Source organism: Rattus norvegicus, chromosome 2 (assembly GCF_036323735.1).
Source record: "Rattus norvegicus strain BN/NHsdMcwi chromosome 2, GRCr8, whole genome shotgun sequence".
NCBI lineage: Eukaryota > Metazoa > Chordata > Mammalia > Rodentia > Muridae > Rattus > Rattus norvegicus.
This window is the reverse complement of record NC_086020.1, coordinates 200,282,964-200,306,272: the sequence shown is the minus strand read 5'-3', so window position 1 is coordinate 200,306,272 and position 23,309 is coordinate 200,282,964. Positions and strand designations below refer to the sequence as shown.

Here is a 23,309-nt window from a genome sequence, read left to right as displayed (position 1 = left end):
AAATGCTCCATTACATCCAGGAACAACTTTGTCAAAGACTATCAATTTAAAGTGTGATCTTATTTATTCTTGTTTACATATACTCTATGAAAATATTTGATATTTTAACAATAGCACAACAACAACAAGTGACAAATACGATGACTAAAAGAATAAAGCTCAAAATTAATAGCCAGAGATTTATGTGATTTTGTTATATTAAATCCAGGTAGGCCAGTTTCTAGCATTTTGAAGACTCCTTAATGTGTACTTGAGTTTCTAGAGATCACTATACCCCAAAAGCTTTGATTTGGCCTTGTCAGAAAGGCAACCTTTCAGAGGTTTTCAGTTATGAAATAACCAGTGTTAGAGCTTATTTTCTGCATTGAAAATTCATTTTTCTATTCTCTGATTCTTTTGAAAGAAAGTGTACAACACGTTTTCGAGCTAAGGACAGCTTTATGCATGCTCCACTGGAGTTAGACAGGCCATCTCCTAAAGGTGGCATGCCAAGAACACTGAATCCCTCCAGACTTCTCACCTTTCTCTTAAGCCTCGCCTTACCAATGACCTCCAGCTGCTTTTCACTGGCTGGGAGGGTTGAGCTGGACCCAGATTCTATCAAGCTGCCTTCCCTGGTCTCACCTCCACTGTCATTCTGTTCAGCAGATCGCTGTGAGCTAGGGAGAAGCAGCTGGGCAAAAAAAGAAAGGTCCAGTAGAGGTGAGGTTCTTCCATACGGTGCTGCTCTGTCACCTCCACCCTCTGCCCAAACTCCTCAGGGCAAACTGATGCTGGCATGTACTGCACTAGGCACCAGATGGCTGGAGTATTTTTAGTCCTGGGGGAGGGACCAAAGAAGCAAGGCCTGATGGCTCCGGCATGTCTCCAGCTTTCAAGTTATGTAAGGAATATTTGCCTATGATGGAACCAGTAAACAGAAAGCTGAACAATGGTGGTTCGTGAGGCCTCCCAGCCTAGAACCATCATGATTATTTTCCCTTGAAGCTTTCAGGATTAATGTCCTCCGTTATCTCTCCCTTAAATGACAAGCGATCTATACAAAGCTTGCCTGCTAGACGATGATGTCTAAGAGAAAGTTCTAAATTTTCCAAAATATAAGCAAGGATGTTGTTTCCCACACCTTACCTATACCATCATCCCATGACCACACAGTCATGGAATCTTATATGTCTATATGTGTTTGTATCCAGGATTAATAATGATATTTTCCTGTTGTCACTTCCAATACCACCCAAGCAAAATGTGGGAATTTATATGAACTATTGTATAAAATGTGGATGGAAACCAGATATAAATGTTTGCAAAACCGGCAACAGAAAATATATTTTCCATCTCAACATATTAAACTATGAGATTGACTAGTGTTATTCCACCTAAAAGCAATGTTTTGACTGTCATTAGATTAACGGATCCTTTAGGCTCTTGCTACCATGTGATATATCCAGTATCTATTGAGCTGATGACAAAAACTATGATATTATTATAAAATGTATTTCTCTCTTGCCACATGCCTTTTCTGCTTTCAGTTGCCTCTTCTCGCCGAGTATTTATTAAGATAATAGAGGAAACAGAAGAAGCAGTGCTACTGGCAATCTCAGCAACTCCATGGCACTTACATTGTTCAATAAACCTAATAATCTTCATGGGCTAATTCTGACTTATGGCTGTCCGCTTCAGTAAATCAGGGTGATTTTCTCTAGTGAATAATAGAGGAGTTCGGTGTGCCAGGACCTTAATTAAAGAGCCACTCTCTTAGTCTTGATCTCATTTTAATTTACAGGGTAATACTACAATAATATCACTAATGGAAGGTACATTAAAGGGCATCAAGTAGCATTAACTGTATTAAATTATGGTACTTGCGTTAATTAACTGCTGAAGGAAGATGGTTCTAATGGCCAAGAGTTCGTCCAGTGCAGAAATAAAGCGTACCTGAACGAGAGGTGAGAGGAGAAACGAAGAGGACATGTTTGTTCTGAACATTTTTCCCCATACAGACAGGGTTAAATTCAAAAGTCATTCAGTCTATAGTGTCCAAAATGTTTCTGAGTTACACAGTGGGAGGCTTAGGTTTTCAAACACCGTGTTTCTGTCTGAGCACTCTTTCCGCAATTAAGTTAACTAAACCTGAATCCTTGTCAGATGCACGGGTTTCTATCAGAATATAAACTCCATATTCTTCTGTGCTTCCTGGAGGTAAGATTGAGGAAGTAGTGTGATTTATTATAATAGTTTTTTTTAAATCTGAAAGATAAATGAGCATTTGATAATAAGCTCATTTGTTTTTGAGATGTATGATCAGCAATGTATCAAACTACTGGCTTTGGACATTGGATAATAGAATGTCTCTTAACAGCATAAACAGGAAGGTAGACTTAAAGGAAGTATTCACATCTGATCAGCATCCCAGTTTCTTGTATTTGAAAGTCCATTCCTAGCAGTGACCCACACCTTTCGATGTAGTGAATGCTGTTCTCATCCCATCCGGTGCCTGCTCTCCTTCCTTTACATGCTGGCTGGCACAGTAACGAATACTCTCCAGTATTCTTCTCTGTAGCTTAGCTTTCTCAAGTTTACATTGAGTCCAGTGCAAAGATTTTAGAAAGTATCAGAAATATGTAATTAATAAGTTTCAAGTGGATTTTGTTAAATGCTGTAGTTATAACTACATTTGCCATGGAATATATAATATGTTAGACACTGTGATAAATTTCTAACTTAAACATTACAGATATGTACACATAAGATAAACATAGTATGTGTGGGACTCAGTGCTCTCTTTGATTTCAGACACCCCCTGAAAGTTTTGAAATGTAACCTTTTCCCAGTTACAGAAATCAAATATTTTATTAATTAATTAATAAATTAATTGTCAATTTACTTACTTTCTTTCCTGTTTCCAGTGGTGCTTTCCCCTAGGAATGACTCTAAGGATATTAGGACAGAAGCCCTATTTTAACATATATATCCTGACCATAGTTTCCTGCCCCTCCTCTCCTCCAAGCCCCACCACCCAACTCCCCTCCTTCAGACCCCATCCATTCCTCCTCCCTTTCACTTCAGAAAAGAGATGGCCTCCATGGAGATCAACCAGCCATGGCATATCAAGTTGTAGTGAGCCTGGTGCGTCTTCTCCTATGGAGACCAGACAAGGCACTCCAGTAGGAGGAAAGCATCCCAGAGGCTGGCAATAAGTCAGAGACAGCTTCCGCTCCCACTGTTGGGACAACTGTAAAATATATGTGGAGGGCTTAGGTCAGGCCTGGCCAACCCTGTCTCCTTTGCCAGAAGACAGGGTATGAAACAGGACAGTGACAAAGCTAACTATATTACCAGGGTGTCACAGGGAGAACAGCTCCATATCTTCCCACTCCCAGGAGTCATACTTAGCACTCAGAACCATAACCAATGAAATATCACCATCTTGGAGTTTATGTAAGTAGAACAAGGCCAAGAAGTTAGTACCCAAACTATATATTCTTGAGTAAGCAGAAACATTTGTGAATGGTACTAGAGAGATATCTCAGCAGTTCAGAGCACTGACTATTCTTCCAGAGGTCCTAAGGTTTGATTCCTTCTAGACAGCTAAGAAGTATTGATAATTCCACTTTGAGGCAAACCATGCCCTCTTTTTTGACCCCTATGGGCACCAGAGACACACATGGTATGTTAACATAAATGCAAACAAAGTGCCCATTTAAAAATATTTATAACTGTTTCAAATATATAGACAATTTTGAATTTTAAAAACATTTGGAAAACATAGTGTCATACTAAAGCCTCTACTTTCAAAGCTACAAAAGGTCAGTTTTTGTGCAGGTTCCCTAAATGTCATTCTTAGCCAAAGTTAAAATAAATTGCCAAAATCTTTACATCTCCCTTCTCATGTTGAAAGCATCATGCCATACACTTCGAGAAGAGCAGACACCTTTGTTTTCTCGTCCGCGATTAGTTCTAATCGTTGAACCTGGGCTTTGTACCCACTTAGCAGATTCTGCTTATATAGCATCTCCCTTTTCTCTGTTATCAACTTACATTTATTTATCGTCCATCATGGGACAGATGCAGTGGACACACAGCAATGCACACAGCAAAGCCTCTTCTTGCAAAAGGCTATGCCTGGAAGGGCATAGGCAACATTAGCCAAGGGTTCCTAGTCTTTGCTTCTTGTGTTTTTCATTATTACAACAAATTTAAAATTGGGTAACTTTTAAACAAAACAGGCTTGTTTATATCTCTGTTCTGAGGGCTCACAGAGCTGTATCTGATGACTTCTTGGAGGGCATGGTCCCAAGGCAGCCCAGGGTGTGAATCTTCTGGTCCTGCTATTCTCTAAAGCCAATAGAATTAAATTGAGGACACTCACTTTGGTCACCTTATTTAATCCTAACCGCTTCCAAGGCCTCATGAAATTATTTAATTATTATTATCATTAAAAGCCATCATCAAGTTATTTCTATCCTCTTAATACTGCACAGTGGGTTAAAGTTCAGTACACGAACTTCCTGGCGATACATCCAAATCACATCTAATTCATAGCACTGCACGAATCCTTTTAGATAAAAGAACTACTAATTTAATGAGAGAAGACTACTAAAAAGTTTGACATTTGTACGATATCTTGAAATGTGTGGTGCAGTGTGCCAAGCAGCCTAGGTGGATGGATATTCTAGGCAGATAAATTATGCACGGCCCAGCACAGCTTGTTGAGGAATTCCAGACAGGAAATGAAGTGCAGAATCCTGGGAGATTCCTTCCCATCTTCTCCCAGCGGATCATCATCATCTTTAAGAAGTGCTAAAGAATTTCTACATCTTACTCTTGCAGTTGCTCATGTTATAATACATCTAAATTTATGAATTTTCACATGAGAGTTGAACACAGAGGAGAAACGCTTTAAGGCGGTAGTAGAAAATATTCCATTGTGCAAATACTGAGAGCTGTAACATTTGTTTAACTTAGAAGCAATTATGACTCCCAGACCTGGTGCTCAAGTTGAGAGTCAAGAAAGGCTCTTCAAATCCTTGGAAGTCAGCACAGAGTGATGGTTTGAGATTCTCTTGTAGAGGCGGTAGGGCTTCAAAAGCAATTACAGTCTGAGCAAAGACTGGGGGAGAGATTCCTTAATCCGCTGAAGCGATGTCATGCTACTGAACTACTGAAGCAGGTTTTTATGCAATCAGTGGGTTAGTTACGTCTTTGTATTATACCACTCCATGTTTCACAGTAGGAAACCAAGTTGAGATTCCAGTTCAGACTTTTAAACAGGCACTCTACTGTTCCAAAGAGGTGTAGATTAGAAATTCTCCAACTATATGGAGGGAGTAAAACTTGGGCAATGGATCACCTTTATTTTTTTTTTAAAAGTCATGTATAAATCATTTACACTGATGTCTAAAGGTGCTGTCCAAAGGAAACTGAGACATAATCTTAAAAGAAAAATCAAGTTAGAGGCAAATGTGCTCCTTGACAAAATGTGAGTAATGACTCTTAGCATTTGTACAAGCTTCAGCTTCTAAGATTCTTGCTGTTTGTTTACTTCTATTGGTCCTCACAAAAGACTTGCAAGACACATGGATCTAACTTTGTTCACTGGCGAGAAAATCGAGGATGGTTCATGGCTTTGTTTTTTCTGACATCACTCACATATAAAGTTATCAGTCAGCGATGGTCTGTAGTCCAAGCTTTTGCATCCACAGTGGCCTACATGGAGCTTAATAAACTCAGAAGACTCAGGAAATCCCTAAAGGATATACCACTGTACAGCAGAACAAACCATTACATCTCTGCCATTTTTGGTGTGTTGAGGGGTCACAGACTCCATGGTTTTTGCTGCTTGCTCTAGCACTACACCAGGTTGTTCTCTGCTTATCTGCTTTCTGGCTTCTTAGTTTTACTTTGATCCACTGTCAAGGTGAAACTGAGCTAAATTACGCTACCATATTAGATGTAGCGATTTTACTGCCAAAGTAAAATTATGATACTATCTTACTTCCTTGGAGAAGAAATGAGTTGAATCTTCTGAATATTTTCTTCTATGTTTCTCTGAAAATTTAAGTACCTACAACTGTATTTCATTAAAATAAAAACAGAAAATTATTAAATAATCAGAAATACAACAGGTCACTGATATTAATGGATGAAATTGGAAATGGTGAGTCATTACTAGCCCTTTTAAAAGCAATCTCACCTTTTACGTGAGGGCCTCCAGCTTTCCTGTTGATGCTGTACAGCACTATCTGTCCTTTAGAAGCTCCCTGAAGAAGTGCACTGCCCGTTTTGTAACATGCAATTGTATACGGTTACATTAAATGACCCTATCACACGGGTGTTTTTTCCAAGCTAAATGGATTTTTCACCATTCTACTAGCATCAACATTTTCACTCGCTTTCTTTTTAAAGGGGGAACGAAGCTCCATAGCTAAGAATAACTAAATAAAGATGCGATGACCACAAAATAAAAATAAAAGTCAGCACTGATCAGTCGATCACTCAGGCAGTGAGAATGCTTGAGAGAGAACAGCTGGTTTGAGCACTCGCTTTGGGAGACAGTAGGGAGGGGGCAGTCTGACTTGAAGCATATTTTTTAAATCCTTGAAAATTTGAACTGTAAAGAGAATCTACACACAAACATCTCCTTTTCCTTTGAGATTTCTGCCATTAAAAGCAGAGGATGTACCTAATGATGCCTTTATTTAAACTGTGGACTTCATTAGGATGCAGGAATGCAGCACAGTCTAAGAACTTGTCTTTTTATTCTTCCTTCCCAAATGCTAAAGATTCTTCTTAAGATAGTAGATCATTAAAAAATGTCTTTTTTTAAAAAAATAAACAAAGATATTTGAAGAAACTACCACTTAATAAAGTGGTAAAAGAAATTAACCTAGCATTTGTATGGGAAGATACAACCACATTGACAGATCTGAAAAACAGCCAGGTATGAACTTGGGGCTCCTGTCTAATGTGTAGAGCCATATTCTGTGTTTTAATTCCTAATTTAGTGGTTGACATTATCCCCCAACAGTGTTGCAGTCAGAGGGTGTGTGTGTGTGCGCGCGCGCGCGTGTGTGTGTGTGTGTGTCTGTGTGTGTGTGTGCGTGTGCGTGTGTGTGTGTGTGTCTGTGTCTGTGTGTGTGTGTGTGTGTGTGCGCGCGCGCGCACATGGGTGCATGTTTGTTCAAGTGCACCCTCAAAAAAATCATGTCAATTCAAAGATCCTGACCCAATGCATTAAAGTTGAGATAGGTACTCTGATGGTTCTCATTAACACTGCAGTTGTGCCAAAAATAATAGATATTCTGTTGGAAACACAATGAGAGTAAATAAGTGAAACTATTAAGGTTTCAAAATAATTATCAATCTTAATGATTTATTGGCTATGAGTCAAGAGAAGTAAGTCCTGTACTAATGACAACTGAAGAGCTCAGAGTCAGTCAAAAGAAACAGAAGTAGCATCCCCCTTCTACAAAATGGGGTATTTTCATATACTCCTCAGAATTAATCCTCAAATATCCTAATGCTCAAATACTTTTGAGAAACCCTCACACATATTTTCTTCTGTAAAAACCACAATACTGAATACAAATTAAAGTCTCTGGGCTGTTGGACAATAAATATTACCATTTTATTTAAGTCAGAGTCTTTAAAAGCACACTTGATTGAAGTGTGTGTATGGAGGGGGTGTGTGCACGCATGGGCATGTTCTTATACATGCATGTGCATTTAGAAATATGTGTTGGGGTAGCAAAATTTCTCATTATTAAACTAGATAATTAAACTTTTATTGTGATAATACAAAATAAATTAAAGCATCTGTGGACTGTGTGAGTGAGCATACATGTGTGTGAATATGCACGTGTATGTTTGCATTTGTGCTTGAGTATGCACATGTGTGTTAGAATATGTGTATGTGTGCTTGCACACATGCCTGGGTGTGTAAACAGTGCAAAAGAACAGATTGATTTTTCAGAGCAAACTAATTTTAGCTCTCACCCTCTCTACACTGTTACTACCATAGGTAAAGGCTAGCTTTGATATGGACTTTGATCAATTTTTGCTGCATCTTTTTTTTTTTAATCTCACAAAGTGCCATGTGTCTTTTAGGAATCATAAGAATTAAGTACCGAGTTGGAATAGATAAGAAGGATTTTTTTCTGTTTTGGTTTAGGCTAGAGAAATTATGGCGGGAGCCTTAGCATGTAAAATATGAACTATCAAGTGGAGCAATGTGGTGTGCTCTGAGATAAATAGAGATGCTAACAGCTTTCGATCTCTCAGGCTGTGAGTTCTTTATACTCTATACAGTGAGTTAAAACCATGCACTTAAAGGAAATTAAGATTAGCTAGTAGCTAATATATATTTCCATTTGTTTGGGTGATATTCTTAAGCTTACGGAGTATTTTTAGTTAAATGAACAAGTTCGAGCCCAGTAAGACAGAGCTAAGGGTTATTACCTTGTCTCAGACTCCTGTTGCTGTCCTGGTTGCTTTTACTCATTTGAAGCTACCAGAATATCAGGCGAGCAATGCTGTTACAACATATTGGTGACATCCATGTGTAATTATAGATCCTTCAGAGCTGCTGGGAACAGAGAACAGATGGGGGGGAGGGTGGGCCAAGAAAGGACGGGAGGGGGAGTCTAAGAGGTCAAAGATTTGGCAGGTTGGAGAGAGACAGCATGATGAACTCCTGTACTGGGTTTTATATAGGCAGTGTGTGTGCCAAATAGGGAGTCATAACATTACAAAATCACTTATTTTAGAACTGAAAGAAATCACAGAAATAATTTCATCTAACTCCCTTTTCAGACTGAAACAGAAAATAGTTGAGTGAATTGGCTAGGAACAATATTGTTGTATAACTAGAATCTAGGCCCAGAATGTATTGGTGTTTTACTGGCTGACCTGTACCTAGAACTAGGGCCGATGCCTATTAGAAACTCAGTGAAGGACTAGTAGAGACCTGAGGGGAATTTTGTGGAGCACTCTTCATGCATCACATATTCATTTGGCATATCGGGACGCTGTCCTTTTGTCATCCCGTGCCAGTCTTTGCTTATTTCACACATAAGAGCAAAGGAATAGGAGAAGATCCTGTTTTTTTCCTCAGGGGATGAGTTGATAATGCTATTTCACCCAACTTCACCAAACACACAAAGCTTCAGATTTCAACCACTGTCCAAACTTAAGGAATATAATTTAATTATCTCAGGTACCAATATAAATGTCATAACAAGAGGATAAGTGAATACCATGACACACAGCTACAAACTATTTGTGTTTCTGGTCCTTTCTAGAATACTCAGTGAGGATGGGACAATCTCCAACAAATGGGTTCGAAAAACTAGACACTAACAGATAGAAAGACAGAAGTATGAAGAAGAGGAGGAAAGGGAAGGAAGGAGAGAGCGCCTTAAACCACATAACTAATTTTAAATGGATCAAAGATCTAAAGATTAGTGCTGAAAGTATTAAGCCTTTAGAGAAAAACACAGGGTAAAATTTCATGACGTCAAATCCAGCAAAAATGTCTTAGACCAGATACTAAACAGTCAACAAAAGAAGCGGCTTGAATTTTGCCAAGTTAAATATCTGTGTGTTTCAAAAAAAAAAAAAACCATTATGAATAGGGTAGAAAATCAGCCAATAGAATGAAAGTCTTGAGGCAGTGGTGGGTCTCCAGCTCCACTAGGGCTTCTCGGATACGCTCCAGTTCTCAGAGCTCCGCCTGTCACTTCTGCCACTGGAGATTTGGGGAGTCATCAGGTACCAGACTTTGAGATGAGGCTTTTCTATGCCCCAGGGAGACTCATTGCGAGAATAAGATAAAACCTGTTAAACCTGTGTTAGTGTTGATATCAAATAATATGGTGAGCAGATTATTCATCTCAGCACTAAAAGGATGTTAAATAAATAAAATCCTGAAATGTGTAATAGAATTATGAGAAAAATAGGATGGGAAGTCTGGAATGGTCTGTAATTATGAAAAGAATGGGGTCCATTTTACACACTGCAATAACCATTTTTTTCTATCCTTTTAGAAAAAGATTAATTTTATTTATGTGAGAGCACTGTGGCTGTCACCAGGCACACCAGAAGAGGGCATCGGATCCCATTACAGATGGCTGTGAGCCACCATGTGGTTGCTGGGACTTGAACTCAGTATTTCCGGAAGAGCAGTCAGTGCTCTTGACTTCTGAGCCATCTCCGGCTCTTTTTCTATCTTAAGAATAACTTTGGAGTAAGATAGCTCAGAGGGCAAGGCGCTACTCCACAGGCCGTAAGTCCAGTTTGCATCCCCAAAACCTAAATGAAAGGCAGGTAAGTGTGGTCGCCTGTCTAATATAATGTTCTTGTTGAGGAGACAGAGAGTCCTAGAAGCAAGCTAGATATATAAATTAGCCAAGGGAATTTAGTGAGAGACCCCACCTCAGTGTATCTCAAGGAGATGGGTGGAAGAAAATACTTGAAATCAACTTTGGGCCTCTCATATGTACTGGCATACACATGAACTGACATGTATTCAGACACACCTACATAAACTCATGTACACCATAGTATACACAAAAGAGAATAACTTAGTCTGGGGTTAAGAATCAAAAAAGTAACCCATTACTTTTAATTTACTTGAAATGATATTATAATAAACGTGGGAACACAGTAGTTGGTGTATTACGAAGGAATGAGCCGAGGCTCAGACAGACTCCGTGACATCTAGTCCCAGAACTGTAATGTGGAAAGGTAATAATCTCTTCCCTGTGTATTTCTGGTGAGTTTTTTATGTGTAACGATGTAAAAGGAGGAAGAAGAAAGGAAAAACCAGATGTAAGCAGTTGCCTAGTTTGTGCTTGCTACTTTGTGGTACTGTGCCTTTCCTCCAGAGAAAGATGAATGGTGGTAGCTCCTGTCTTCAAGATGCTGCCATCTGCATGGACTGACAGATACTTCAAAAGGAAAATTACAAAACAACATGATAAGGTTTCTGTGGCAACATTGGACAGGATGAAGGGTGCCAGTCCATACTTCTGGGAAGAGAGAAGCTAGCCAAAAGACATCCTGCCCCATCAAGGCTATCACAATTGACTACTACTGTAGTGAAGCAAAGGTATTTGAAGTGATCATGATTAATAAAAAAAAGTCAACATTGTATAGCAATTCAAACACATGCTATGGTACCAAGTAAATATACAACACATTAGACACATTTTTCTTCTCATTTCTATAATATAAGCGTATCTCAAAAATTAGTCCACAGTAGATTTGTCTCAGACATAGGGAAGAATCGAGTCAAGTGTAGATTGGCAAGCTTGCATGCACACTGTGTAATCACACTGAATGGCAGGCTCAACTTCCAATACAAAGTTAATCCCGTTTTCATTAAATATAAATGTTCTTTATGGAAGACAAATGTCCTTCAGAAGCAGAGGGATCTCTCTCAGGGTTACATGTTGCCTCTTTGTTTAGAAGCAACGGGTTTAAAACAAGAAGCTTCTTGCAATGCTTCATCTTGTCCTCGATATTGATTATTCCATTACCTTTCCCACGAACAACAGCGGAAGTAAAGATTCCTGTAGGGTTTTACTTCCAAAATAAGATGCCGAAGGAAATCACATGCCACAGGTGAATTTTTGACACATAGTAAAATAAGAAAATATCACCACACGTGTGCCATGTTTGTTAACCAGCTCTCCTTCTCATGAAAAGGCCGCAGTGGCTTTTTGCTAGCTAAACCCTCTATCCACTGATAGATAAAATGTAGAAAATTATTAACTTAAATTTTGTCTCAGTGCCTTAGTCCCTTCAACTATAAGACAGACAAAGCCTACCGTAAACAACAGGTGGGAGCTTATTAACATAAGTGAAATGAAAATACATACTAAATACATATTTTATCTTAACTGTAACCCTCATGAATGCAGCCAGAATGTGGCATCATCACATTGAAAGAAACTGTGTTTATTGTTAATATTATTTCTTCCAAGACCTACAACACGTCGTCTTTATCTCCACCAGATAATTATTGTTTTCTTTAGCACTACTTTTACCTTTCACCCCACGGGCTGAGTTCATAACTATACTAATATATAATAATTCATATTGATTCATACTCTACCGAGTTGTCATTAATGTCATCTTGTGTGTTTCCAGATTAATCACTATTGATTGCTCAATAGGTAGAAATTTCTGTGAAATTAAAACTTTCAGGGACCAAGAGAGTAGAGCAGTCATTTTTGTAAGATGGCTCCTGGGTCCTGAGTGAATACTGTTAAGTCATATCCTATTTCCTCCGGGTCACAGGCGAGCATTTATCCTAACGGATGATGGATGGGCTCCTTTGACATTTTGCATGGATGGCTCTTGAGAATGAAAATCATACTTATAAAAGATTCATTGGTTCATTCTACAGTTCTTACATTGTCACCTTGACTCATAGTGACAGTATCATGATATTCATTGACCCTGATGGTCATTTCAAAGGGGTAGGAAATGTCTCAGGGTCCCTCTGAGAGAGAAATAGAGTTTCTTTCCCACAGGATATAATAACTAAGGCAATTTTTAGTTCTGTTTCTCCTTTGGCTTTAAGATTCCTATAATAGGCAGCAAAACCCCAGTGTCTAAGGGAGAGTCAGAGGTTACTAGTTTGAGAAGCAAGTCCAGGTTAGAGGAGAATCCGGGAGGTATGAGAGAATTGCAACGTAGTTTGAGCAGGTGACAGGGTACAATTATGTGGGTCAACTAAAGCGTACAACTAATAAGATTAAGAAGGAATTATGCTGTTAATAAATGTGACATTTAAAACCCAATTAAAATGAGCCATTCTTTTACTTTGCTTTTTCATTAGCGGTCTTACCTCACATCCATTTTGTGCAAAGGATAGCCCACTTTGCAGGTGCAGTGGCCTCCTCGTAAACAAGCTCTCGTGAGAGCCTGGTGATAAGTTACAAGCCATCTAAACCATTGAACAGTAACTGCGACTGACCTATCGGTGCCTGGGAAATTCTAACCTGCCAATGCTTTTGCTTCCTGGATGAATAAAGGAACAAGGTTGACTGAGGCATTAATAGAACCATAATTGCAGAGGCATTACCATAATCATAAGAGGAATGTCACAGTTCAGATTTAACTGCTTTGCACAAATAAAATGCTAAACTATAAAAACTGTAAAACATAGTTAGAGGAGGGCTCTGCACATTGAGATATGCGTCTTTACACTCAACTAATTAGTCGCTACTGAATGTTTTTGCTTTGCTCGGTGGCATGTGGTACATAAATCATTGCAATATGTTAAATGCAAATGGCTGTTAATAGAGGAACCATCTGCTCCGAGCCGGAGAGTTTGTTCAAAAGAATGTGGCGAGCCTACTTTGGATAATGTTGAAAAACTCAAATATCAAATTTCTAAAATGAGCTGCCTCTGTTAACCCCAACATTACTAATACTCTCCCGGCCTTTCAAGTTCTACCGATGCAATCCCAGAATGACTCCTCACAGTCTGTGCTGTTTAAAGCAACACCACAGGCTACTTCTAAAGGCAGCTTACCTCACCGACACATGTATCACACAGCACAGACACTTGAGACGTCTTAAAATTGTGCTCAGAAATTTAGAACAACCAGTAAATAATCGAACTGTCCTCTCCAAAGCATCTCTGCTACCATGAATAACACAGGCTCTCCATCCACATCCCTCCTGGAAGCTACTCATTTAAAGCTGTAGATCACTGGCACGCTGCTGGCTCATGATGAATTACCATGGGTATCATCAGGGTTTGCAACCTCCACCTACAATACTGTATTTCTCCAAAAGATCATCAGGGTAGAGGGGAGCGATGATTTCTTTCCCAACATGCTTTATTAGATGCTGTCACAGAGCATCCTAATAATGTCCATCGGACTCACCGGTGACACTGTAAAACATGGAAACATTAGCGCTAGGACAGGAATCAAAGTCTTCAGGTTCCCAATGTCATGCGCCACTTTGCTGCAGAAAAAAGCAAACCTCAATCCTGCCCTTTCTAATCAGCCCCTGGTCAAGGTCGCTCTCCGGATATTTAAGAGCAAGATGCCATGATGATCTATTATATTAATCCCCATTGGAAGTGTACTCAAATGATGTAATGGTGAAACAGAATCTTGGCCATGAAAAAACGAGTTTAGGAATTAACTATGGGGATGAAAATCTCCAGGCACACAACTTCTCTGAAGCCAGATACAGGTATGATTCTTGGCACACTGCTAACTTGGCTTTCTTGACCTTACTTTTTTCTCTTTCATCCCACCCATTTTTTTCTTCTTTTTGCTTTTATAGTATCTGATTTAAGACTGTGCTTTTGGGGATTCGCCTGCGGGAGAAGAGGCTGCAGGAGAGCTCATTAGCTCAGCAGATGTTCTATCCCTGGACGAATTATACAATGAAAGCTGCTTCTGAGGGCCACCAAAAAAGAGCCAGGGCTTTGTGGAGGTGGGCAGCCCTGCAGTGCAATATAAGCCCTGTATTTGTTAAAAGGGGATTTTTGTACTAAAAACATTTCCCTTTGTTTGTTCTCATGAAAAGAAGAGCCTCATGAAGGCTGCCCACATTTGATGACTCCATTTCAAAACGAACACTTGTCTATTTCCAAACGGGGCTGCTTCACTTGAAAGTTACACAAAACCATTCGGAGACGGAGAGGCTAGAGCACAATCAGACAAGCAATACCTAAAAGGCAGAACATGCTAGCTCTGAATTTGAGCTCAAATATTGCATTGGCTTCTAACAGTGATCCCGAGCAGGGATACAGTCCATGTTTTAGATTGTAGCTGGAAAGAAAGAAAGAAAGAAAGAAAGAAAGAAAGAAAGAAAGAAAGAAAGAAAGAAAGAAAGAAAAAAACCTCTTACGCTGTCTAATTACATTCGTTTATTGAGCTGTATTACCTCTCTGGTTCCCAGAACACCACTTTAATTTAATTTAGATTTTGTTACTTCTTCCCCTCCAAAAGTATAACTTCACCACAGAGGCATATTTATTGTTTTTCCATGTTTGTGTTTGGAAACATTCACTAATTCATTTTCCCACTTAATTACAAGGAACAGGAGGATTGATTCTTAGAACCTACAGATGATATTTACCTAAGTACTTATGGAAATATAAATGGACAGTTTCTTTGATCTAAAAATTATGGTTTGATTTTTTATTTTAAAGAATAGGACAGACCACCTAGAGAGATACGCAAAGCCAACAGAAGCCAGCTGCATTCATCAACCTTGAGCCCTCTGCAAAGGGAGGCGGATTGGGGTCACTGCTGTCATGGCAGGATCCTGTGGGGCCTCCTTGGTGCATTCTGCTGATATTTAGTGACACATATAATACCAGCAGGGAGGGAATCTAAACATATCCCATCTGTTGGTGCTTTAATTTTTGTTTCAAATCCATTTGATAAGTTCCTTGTCAGCAAAATTGTCAGTCGCTGCATTTTAGAGGACTGGGCCACTGTCTCATGCCCAGTGATAGCCCAGTGATTTGAGGAACTTCAAACCCTCCTTTAATATGTATGCATATGTCTGAGCCCTTAATTCCAAAACCCTCATCCTTTTTTCTGGTTGGAAAGTTCCATCTGTGCCATTGAGCAAAGGAGGGCAGGTATTTATTACCTACTCCGAGAATGCCAGGAAGGTTCTGTTAGGAAAATGCTTACCACATTAAGAAGGGGACCCAAATTCAGTCACACGGAAAACATGTTGTAAATTCTGGGTGTGGTGGTATGTATCTGCAATCCCAGTGCCAGTGGGGTGGAGACAGAGGATCCCTGGGGTTTGCTGAACAGCTACTGTTGCTGAATTCCCAAGCTTGGGGTTTACAGAGAGACCTCATCTCAATAATAAGGTGGAGACCATTGAGAAAGACACTAGACACAATACAAACATATACACACACATAAATACCCAAAAGAAACAAAAAAAGGAGACTTTTTTTGTAAACTGCTGGGCAGTGAGTACATCCCCAGCTTAAAAATAATGTGGCTAAATTTGGCTTCTTCTAAGAATAAGTTTGACCTATGGATAAAGTATGACTTTCCTTAATATGAATGAAAAATATGTATTTTATTGTTTGCTGTCAGGTTAAAAACAAAGCCACCTCACATTGTCAAGCATTGCTACTGCTGGAATAGTTTCAAAATACCATTTAGAAACAAATATATCTGTCTTTCTAAGAAGGATAAGACTCAAAAATTCCAAGAGAGAATGGGGATGCCGTTGTGTTGTAAGTCTGATTAAGAAAATCCCTCCACATGTTTGAGTTAGCCTCAGGTATGTACCTGAGAAATGAAACGTAATGTTCAAGAGTTCTATGGAAAACCCAGGTAGTATCAGATATCTAATGTCTGCACTGCTGGGTACCACAATACATTATTAAAATGGAAAGGAGTTAATATTTTGAAGCAGGGTGTAGACTGGAATCACTCACTAGTGAATGCTCTGAATAACAAACATATATTTATTGTTCTTTGTGTGACACTGAAGAACCCAGAGGGTGACTTTCAAAGTCTGTAGACTGTGCTGGAAGGAAGAATACTCAGGGGCCGATAGTCAGATGTGAGCTGCGGTGGCACAGATATTTCTGCATCCTGGGAAAGTGTGGTTGTTTAGCTTTCTTGTTGGAAAAGGCATTGCCTTCCCTGGGGCAGGAAGAATGGTATTTCACATTATTCATGAGGGTAGCCCATCATTCCCGATCTATTGTTCTAGAAAAACCTCCAGCAGACTGATAACAGTTCTTATCCTGAATATCATCCTCTGTTTTATATGCAACCTTCAGAGCACTGTGGAGAGCCCTTGTGCCCAGTGAAACCCCACATGAAAACTGGGCTACCTGCTTGGGGCTTCTGCTATTCTTTCTTTTGCCCCAAAAACATTCAGGAAGCTTTTCATTCCTCACGCTGTATCTGTTATTAAGACCAGGGATAGAGTCTTTTCAGAGTCAGGCTGTTCACCAGTTCACTAGTCTGGCAGACCTGCTCTCTGAAAATGGTCTTCAGACATCTTCCTAGCTCACCTTATACCCGTGGACGAACAGCTGTAATAATGCCAGTAGCGAGCCACAAAGCCTTGACTGGCGCTGCAGTCTGCAGTGTGTCTGTTTGTGTGACTGATGTGTTCCACCATGATTTGTCAGGCTCCTGCATTTGATTGGCTACAGGCTTGAACAAGAGAAAGTATGACCCTGCGCTAAGACCTAAGGCCAACTGGGAATGAATGGAGGTTTTTGTGTTTTGTGTTTTTTTTTTTTCCTCCTTAGAGAATGTGGCTTTGGGGGAAGATTGCTCCCTGGACACTTCAATTCTCTAAGGAAAATCTCCTTTTATTGGAGTAAAAGTTTGATAGGATGGGCGGGTCAGGGACATGAAGGGGATCCTATAAAATATTTGGAGTCCACGTAGGTTGGAGTAAAAGATCATTCATTTCAGACCAAGCCTGATGCTGAGAGAGACTTCTCCCAGGAAGAATGTTCCAGTCAGTGGCCCAGACATGGCCTCTGGTTCTTTCTCTGATTGACATCCTGCCTACGCAGGCTGTGGTGTCTGCTCTGAATCTCAAACACATTTCTTTTAAGGTAGTCTCACAAATACGTTATATATATTTAGATTTTTCCCCCTTTTGGTGAGTTAAAAAAGGCTCTTCAGAGATGTCAAAACAAGTGAAATATTTATATCTGAGATAAATGTTCAGTAACAGGTTTAAGATGCAGCCGATCTAGCTTAGGAAACTAGAATAGCATTTGGGGATTGATTGCAAAGCACCCCTTATTTTTTACAAATTCCCTCAAAATCACTTAAAGATCTCTTTGACGTTGCCCTATGATAGCTAGGATTTTATATTGTATGTTCATGTATAAAGAACCAAAACATAGTCAGACTTTTTTTTTAAATAATAGGAGTAGAGCAATCCTATTTTAGTTCCCTGTCTCCTCTTTCCGACCCTGGAAAACTTGAGTTTTGTTCCGGGGACTTGCGCTGATCCTGGAAAGGCATGGCAGAAGCAGCATCATATGGTTTGAAGACAAGAGCCAATGAGGAAGAGCGAGGAAGGGAAAAGCCAGAAAGGTAGACTCATAGTGAGACCAAAATGGTTCCATCAGGAGCATCTCAGCCTCTGCCAGGAACCTTCATGCTCAGGCAGAGCGACCTTAACCTGTCTCTCCATCTGTGCATCTAGGGAAGATGTCTTTATCTCTCACACGGGAGAGTTAATAGATAGCTTAGAAACATTCAGAAGGTGCCAGGCCAGTGCATGGCATACAGCTGAGATCTGTTATAGCTCGTCTGTGACGGGGTCATGCTTTTCCTCTTTTCCCAACACTGTCTATCCCTTAACTAGGATCCTTAATAAATGCCTTATTATTACCTCACTTTCCCCAGGTTCTGTGTATGACTGTGTTCTTATCAAATATTGTCTACTGTTGTAAACCTCCATTGTCAGTGGGTACCCCCACTGCCTCCTGCCATCAAGCCAGCTCGCTCCTTCCTCCTCTATTCATGGTGTTCACACTTCTCTCATTGCTTCTGACGATGGCCACAGGTGATAGTCATCTAATGACTTAGTTCAAGCATATCAGTTCATGTCATGGTGATGTAGAAAAACTTTGCATCCCGTAAGGGATTTGGGGATGTGGCATAAGTCCAGTGCATAAAAAGCTCACGGCAAAACCTGGTTGCTGTTGTTATCCCTGTCAGTAAGGCTTGGAACTCACTGATTTTCAGTAGAAAATCAGTGTTCTACTATGCAGCCGGAGTTCTCTCTCAGGAACTTAAATCACAATGTGTTTATACTTAACACCCTTCAGTGGCCCCCAGTATCTGAGATAACACACACTGACCTCTGACATCTAGCACTCTGGCCCTGCCTCTCACTTCTGGCCTCTTCCAATGGTATTTGCCCATTGATTCCTTAGCTTGACTTACTTAGTCACAGAACCTTCGGTTCCTCAAATGTCAACCTTGTTCTTCAGGATTCTGTAACCCGCTGGCATTCACAGGACCTTCCACAGCAGATCAGATACCACCACCAAATAGACACATCCCCAGGAAAGACACATTCCCAGCAGAGACACATCCCCAGGAGAAACACTCCCAGCAGAGACACATCCCCAAGAGAGAGACACTCTCAGCAGAGACATATCCCCAAGAGAGACACATTCCCAGGAGAGACATCACCAATGGAGACACATTCCTAGTCCCATCCTCACACTGCTACATATGCAGTAATGATCTTCACTATCTGTTTTCTTTATATATATTTATTTGACTCCTTCCAGATAATATAATTTAACTTTATGCATAAAACTTCATTTTTATCAAAAAAATACCAAGCCTTCAAAGCATACTGAGCCATGCAGTGGTGGGTCAGCCCTTTAATCACTCTGGAGGCAGAGGGAGGTGGATCTCTGTGAGTTGAGGCCAACATGGTCTACAGAATTAGTTCCAGGACAGACAGGACTGCACAGAGAAACAACGCTGTCTTGAAAATAGAGACAAAACCAAAAACAGAACAAAACAAACAAAAAACTTAAAGTCAAATTTTAGCCAATATTGACCGCCAAATATGTAAACATTTAATGAAACTGTGATACATATTTCTTATCACTCAGAAAAGAAACATACTAAATATTTCTGTGGTTTTCGGTATCTACTGTTCATTACCATTTTCCTACATTAAGGTTGAGTGATGTCTGAAGGCAGGGCCTCCCACTTGCTTGATGAGCATTTTACCACTCACCTTCTCCCCCAGCTCTCTTTGTGCCTTTTACTTGGGGATGGAGTCTCATTAAGTTGCTCAGAAAGACTTTGAACTTGAGATGCTGCTGTTTCAGCCATGCAAGTCACTGCACTTACACATGTGAACCACCCTGCCTGAATCGAATGTGATTTTAAACTATTGGAGTGGCACAGGCATGCTCTGCATAGAGTAAGCTGGGAACCCAGTGATAGAGTTAAAAATGGCAAGTGAAATTGTATTCTCTTATCTGCCATGTTTTAGGGAATGGTCTATTCACTGAGTGTGTAACAATAAAGCCTATTCTAGATGTTATACATTTATGTAACTGAAAAATACATAGGAAATGCTCAAGAATGACGACATGCAGAGAAAATATGAGAAATGCGACTAAGTTGGGGGGATGAAGAAGAAATTTATTTACCTGTACAGCTTCCACAGGACCTGAGAAATCAAGCACTCAATGTTACGTGCATCCTTTGTCTCGGCCTTCCAACAGCAACAAGAGAGTTGCCACGCCCCTGACTACTTAAAACTTCTGTACACAATTCTGGAGCAATAGTTATCTTGAAATACTATTTTTTTCATTCTCTTCTTTTGGTCTGTATTTTGAAACATAAATATTTAGCTCGACCAATGTCCGGTTCAGTTAGTTTCTAGTGCCACAGTGAATACATAGTTCTGTGGTACCTTTTTTCACTCAGTATTTGCTCCTGGGATTTATAAACAATCAAATCGTACCCCACTCTGGAGAAGCCAAAACTGCTACTCTGTCCACTGTCTCGTTAATGGACACTGGATTATTTTCAACTACAGCTTTTACTGATGCTCCTGTTAAAAACATTCTGCATGGAGAAAGTTATGTAGGGAGTGAGTACCTTGGAAGAGAATGATTTACTGTAGGGTACATAGCCCAGAGTCAATAGAATAAGGCCAGCTCCATTCTGCCCTGAATAGCTGCACCTAATTTATTTCTCCACTAGCAGGCTAAAAGTTTTACAGCCTCATAAACACCAGCTATTTTTAAACTTACTGATTTTTTTTCTGTCTCTTGACTATAAATGGTAACTCGTGTTTTTAATTAACAGTTTCTTTACTGATGAAGACAAGCCTCACCTCAAATGTTTATCACTCACGTGTATTTGGAGAAATGACTTCTGCTGTGTTTCGACCATTCTTTATGAAATCATTTTCTTTCATTTTTAATTGACTCCTGGGAATATGTACTCCTTGATTTTAATCTTCCCTCGGTTTTGCTTTTCCTGCCCCAGTTTATGGCTTGAACTTTCATTCCCTTTACAGTGACTTTTAATGATCACGTGTTCATAAATGTTAATGAATCGAGTATATTAAATAGTTTCCTTTATGGATGGCACACTTAAGATTTCACTTAAGAAATCCAATCTTTGTTTAACTGTCATACGATCAAGCAGTACCATTTATGAGAATACAGAACAGAGAGACGTGAGATCGGTATTTCGGTCAACAGCATTTTACTGTTCATTGAGGTATTGCACACTTTTAAAATATTGAATCAACCACAGTGTCCAACAGCAAATGAATAAAGAAAATATACATACATAAGACACACATGGTTTCCATACTACACACAACTGAGTAGTATTCTGCCTTAAAACTACAGAAGCTCTGCCACAACAAAAATGAGCCTGCAAAACATTTTTCTAATTAAGTCCCAGGGAGATGTGAGCAAATGTCTACTTATTTCATATAAAATGCCAATAGCAAATAAATTTCTCCATCCAAGTCTGTCATGGTAAACCACGAGGTTTCTTGGACTTCTAAAACATTGGGGAGATGTCCCCTATAAGAGTGTGTGTGTGTCTTCAGAATATCGATATCACCCAAATGTCTGACCAGTTGGGATGACAACCTCCGAAATCTGTGGAGGTGATAGTCCCCTCTCAAGTACTAGCCCCTCTAGAGAGCATGCGCAACAGGTGGAGTGATAAGCAGCTAAAAAGGGAAACCAGAGAGAGCGGGTTCCTAGAACGTCAGATGAGCATCTCGTACTCCTCCACGCACCTCTTCTTCCATGAAGAGGTGGCATCAGGCATACCCTTGTTGGTTGGGGTGTCTGTGACTGATCAGCGCTGCTCTGATTAATATGGCAAAGGGCTGTGTTATGTTCTGAGGACAGTGGCACACGCCCGATAAATACTACAACCTCATATATCACAGGAGCAGAAGGTGAAATGGTTGCTAGAAAGTCATGAAGTGAGAAAAGGGCGCTCAAAGGGCATAGTCAAGGGTGCAGTCTGTTATTCCGAATGAATGAAGGCTGAGGATCTAATGCTCAACTAGTGGGAATACAGCATCGTAAACCTAAAATTATGGAGAGAGTACCTGTCACCCCTTAACATAACTCACATACACATACAGGCCCACAAGACGCTCCTTGTAAGCTGCTGTTCAGGGGAGTCCAAGCATCTCCCAAATCAATATAGGGCATTGTTGTTCTTGGTTACTTTCCAAAACAGAAGGCAGGCACTTATTGCAGACGACATCACACCCTTTGGACAAGAACTTACTGTTTCCAATTTTCTCTTCTGAAGGTTCTCAGCATGTGTACTTACATATGAGATTTTATTTCTTTACTGTGAGGACACATATACTTCATGGTTAGTGTGTGAGGGCCATAGAGCAGCCTGAGGATTGGCTCTCTCCTTCTATTGTGTGGATCCCAAAAATGGAGCTTAGGCCATCAGGCTTGGGAGCAAGCACCTTACCCACTGTGCCATCTCACCAACCTTCAGTGCATTATCAGATACCTGTTCTGATTACTTCTGTTTCTGAAATCTCTGCAGGTCTAATTCCTTTTAACTTTGTTGTTGTTGTTGTTGTTGTTGTTGTTGTTGTTGTTGTTTAATTGGCAACTTAGTTCCCTTCATTCCCATGACTCTTTTTACCACTTTCCTGGATTTTCAAATGTGATTTACTATTTGGATGATGATAGCTTTTCTCAGTTCTTCTCTAAAATGATAGAACTTTGTATCAACTTTTTAAATAATAACATGCATTTCAATTTTTTCTGGTATCTAAAGGCAGCATAAATTGATTCTACATAAAATGATAATTCCTAGACTGTAGTATTAAGTAACAAAACTGTAATAGGTATATTAATTTTTGGAGCCCATGGAGGCTGAGCAAGAAGCACAAATAATAACAATATTTGTTTATTCTGACCACTAGAAATAAGCCAAGATGGATAACCTCACCAGCTGCCAAGCATCCCTAGAGCATTTATAAGCAGTGGGGATATGGGGATGACTGTGAACACCCATGTTAAGTTAACCTTTGTCTTTAAACCTTCAGCAACACTCTACTTAGCCCAGTACCTCCACTGCAATCTGTGAGTCTCAGACACCAAGTAATCAGTGCCTTCCCTATTCACCCATTTCTCTGGTTTAATGGTCTGTTGTTGACCTCAGTAACTGTTCTATGCTTTCATAGTCTAAAGGTGTTCCATAAGTAGTGTGCCATAAGAAGGTTCTATGTGTTCTAGACTGCCATAAAGGCAGAAACAAATGCTTACCTGT

The 23,309-nt window shown here is 39.9% G+C and overlaps 1 protein-coding gene and 1 long non-coding RNA gene across 8 annotated transcripts in view; one reads left to right on the top strand and one right to left on the bottom strand.

Annotated features, from left to right (window-relative positions):
* LOC120100921 (uncharacterized) overlaps positions 1 to 3,008 on the bottom strand; it is a 33,952-nt gene extending 30,944 nt beyond the window's left edge. For 2 of the 3 annotated variants that reach the window (XR_005501221.2, XR_010064389.1), the window contains exon 1: positions 521 to 3,004. This is a non-coding gene — a long non-coding RNA (uncharacterized LOC120100921). Of the gene's footprint in view, positions 1 to 520 lie in introns of all 3 variants that reach the window. The other variant, XR_010064388.1, reaches the window with a different exon arrangement.
* Positions 1 to 23,309, top strand: part of Ntng1 (netrin G1) — a 363,053-nt gene that overhangs the window by 208,759 nt on the left and 130,985 nt on the right. The gene's annotated exons all lie outside the window — the stretch shown is intronic.